We start from the raw sequence: 3,461 nt of genomic DNA, 5'->3' as shown, positions 1-3,461 counted from the left end.
AATTTATGAGTACAATCTCTAATATTTTCTCCTCTGATTCAATCTCCACTTGAATTTGATTAGTTCATGAACTAATTTGGTGAGTTCATGAACTGCTGACTTGACTTTCTTGAATAAGGGCCGTCGAGGCTTGATCTCGCCCAAGGCAGAATTTCTAGAATCAACGGCACGTTGAATGCTTGTTCTTCTTCTACGGAAAGGATTTTGATGTTGATTCATTGTTGCTCACGAACAAATATGATCTTCTTGAATAAGGGCCTTCGGGCTTGATCTCGTCCAAGATTGATCTTGTTTCTTTCTTCCGGTAGAGAATTTGATGTAGCTTGACTGGGAGAGAGATTACTTGACAGGTTTAGGTCGTGCTTTCTGCTTTTTTCCTTGATGGCTCTGCTATCTGATTTCTTCTCCTCTAGGAAATGAAGAGGAGCGATCATTATTTATAGAGTTAGGAGAACCCTAGGGTTTCCACTTATCCTGCCTCCTGGGCCTCATGGACGTAACCCACTTAAAAGTCCAATTTTCATTTAATGAGTCAATGACCCAACCATAAATACATTAATTAAAATAGGTCATGTTTAATAGTAAGCCCAAATTAATTAATTCAAATGGTCACCCATTCATAAAAATCAACATTTGACTTTAAACTTTAATGGGTCAATTAAATATATGACATGGCATATAATAATATTTTTTTATGCCTACAGTTATGTTACACATTTAAGAGATGAGAGGTTTGAATTATCCCCTATGACATTTGAATAAAATAACAGAGAGAAGTGTATGCAATTCATTATAGTAATTGTGAGGGTGAGAGAGACACAAAATTTCTTGCATCATTACTTTGGTATGAATAGTTTATCGGTTCGGGCGTGGATGTTCTTATTTGGACATCTTGTTTGGGCTACGGGACTTATGTTCTTCATTTCGTGGCGTGGATATTGGCAGGAGTTGATTGAAACTTTAGCATGGGCTCATGAATGCACATCTTTATTTGGCCATTTACCTCGATTTTTCGAACTAAAAAAATAAAAAGAACTCCAAATTTAATTCTTGTTTTTTATTTATTTCTTAGAATATGAAATTGATTCTATAGCATCCCTCAACTACCTTATAGGAGATTGATCGAGTGATCCTAAGGGTTGCAAACCCTTTTATAATAACTCTACAATAACAAGATATTATCACATGTGGTCTTGAAAACCAGAACATATTCCTCTAATAAAGGAAAGTGATCTCTATTTGTGCACATCCAACTACCTTTTCAAGTACACATATTTTTGTATCTCTGATTGGAGAGTCTGAAAAAGAGAGAATTATATATATATATATAGTTAGTTAGTTAGTAAGATATAGCTGGTCTCTTTACTGTTATTAATTAATATAAAATTTGCCCAAAAACTCTTTTAAAAGTTCAATTTTGGGAAAAAAAGTTTTAGAGACATTCTTTGCAAAAAAAAAAAAAAAAAAAAAACACCCACATACTTAATTTTTTACAAGATGAAATATTTCATGTTTATGGTTTTTTTTTTTGCCAAATTGAAGGTTTCAAAGATTTTTTTCACAAAATTGAACGTTTAAAAGATTTTTTTCGCAAAATTGAACGTTTAAAAGATTTTTTGCAACAAATTTTCCTCTATTAAGCCATATAACTCCTACAATAATATCTACATCATGCCTATGTTCAAACTCAATGATCTTTACCTGTCCGAGCCCCTAACCGCGAAGCTACTATCTAGATAATTTAATTTATCAGTCAAAGGCAAATTGTCTTAGTTATTGAGAATTCGCTTCTTTCCGAATAAGTAAAAACTTACCATAAGATTTTTACTAGAGTTATAGGCAGTTCCTTAGGAACTACTCCAAAAATAAACGTATGCTACTCAATGCAGCGAGCACACGGTATTCTTTAGTAAAAGGCGAAAGAATAGTTCGCTTTGTGCTCACTGCGTAGCTGCGTGAGTAGTGCAAGAGTGAGCTGCATTAATTTGTAGTGCAGCTGCTGCTTACTTCTTCTTGTTGGGGGCGATGTGGGACCTTTTTCCTGCTACCTGAATCAAGTACTTTTTGGCAGGCAGCAGCAGTTGGTACTCAGTTGTAGCCTTGTAGGGCATAGACTTCGTTTTCTTTAGTTGCAATACTTGCAACTTACAAGTCTGCTTATGTGTGGTAGAATACACAAACTTAACTATTGATATTTTTTATTGGGTATTAGTAATTATGTAAATTTAATAATTCAAAAATATACATAAAAATAAATCCATCATCAAATTTTTTGATATTAGTATTTCTTTGTGTATATTGCAGTTGAATATAACTAAATTAAAGCATCACATACATCACCCTACCATATTGGCTCATCCACTGTATCATTCAAGGAATCAAGGTGTGATATCACCAACATTGTGTACAATAACCAACCCATTGGAAATACAAAAGGACATATAATTCATATTATCGCATTATGATTTCCTTATGTCTTATCTAATGGATAGAGTTTTGACTTTTCAAACATAGGTTAAGCTACACCTAGAGATGGCCAACATTGTGGGTCAATCCAGCCCAGCCCAGCCCACCTCGTGGGCCGTGTGGGCAAGGCCCGCAAAATGTCCGGTCTAGCCCAACTCGAACCGTGAAATTGGTGGGTGGGCCAGATTTCTTGAACCAGCCCGTTAAAGCCCACTACTAAAACTACCCAACCCGGACCACGAAATCGGTCCAGGCCGACCTATGAACCGCACCAGCCTAGTCCAAGTAAATATTGAACCAAATTATGTATATTCTAATCAAATTGTATATATTTTCATCAAATTGCATATATTATAATTCAATCAAATTTTAAAATAATGAAATTATTCATTAATATTAATAATTGTATATATTTTAATTCATTTTAAAGATTTTATGTAACAATAATCTATAATTTCAATGAATAAATAATCTTGAAAAAAAATTCTCATACCGGCCCGCCAACCCAGTCTAGCCCACTAGACCCACGAGCCGCCAGAACCGCTTCCTGTACCGTGAAAACAACTAACAGACCGGTGTGGGTCAAGATTTTTCACCCCGCCGACCAGCCTGTCCAAACCATGAACTTTGCGGTCCAGTTTTGAGCCATGAAATCTCAACCCAGCCCGCTACGGCCCACGGCCTGGCCCGCGTAGCCTGCACCAATGGCCATCACTAGCTACACCAGACAAACATTTGCTCCATATCTTACTACACCAATATTGTACACCTACGTACTTATCTTTTGGCAGAGGTAAAACAAAGCAAAGAAACTAGTTAGTAGCCCTAGCCCTAACTAGGGCCTAGGTGTGTTCATAAATATCTGTTATGTTCGATCCGATGGATCCGACCCGTTTTCAGTTGTCAATTATTTCAGATCGGATATCCGAAATTTTTTGAATCGTATATGGATCGGAAATTTCATTTTCAGATATCTGAAAATATCCGGAATTTGC

General features: G+C 35.9%; 1 non-coding gene across 1 annotated transcript; it reads right to left on the bottom strand.

The window, feature by feature from the left end:
• Nucleotides 1-1,839: 1,839 nt before the first annotated feature.
• LOC125497238 (U5 spliceosomal RNA) lies at nt 1,840-1,953 on the bottom strand. The gene has a single exon (XR_007273867.1). It is a non-coding gene; the product is annotated as a U5 spliceosomal RNA (small nuclear RNA).
• Between the last annotated feature and the right edge of the window lie 1,508 nt (nt 1,954-3,461).

Source organism: Beta vulgaris, chromosome 4 (genome assembly GCF_026745355.1).
Source record: "Beta vulgaris subsp. vulgaris cultivar EL10 chromosome 4, EL10.2, whole genome shotgun sequence".
Lineage (NCBI taxonomy): Eukaryota > Viridiplantae > Streptophyta > Magnoliopsida > Caryophyllales > Amaranthaceae > Beta > Beta vulgaris.
Note: the sequence above shows the minus strand (reverse complement) of the source record. Positions and strands in the feature narration are given on the sequence as shown.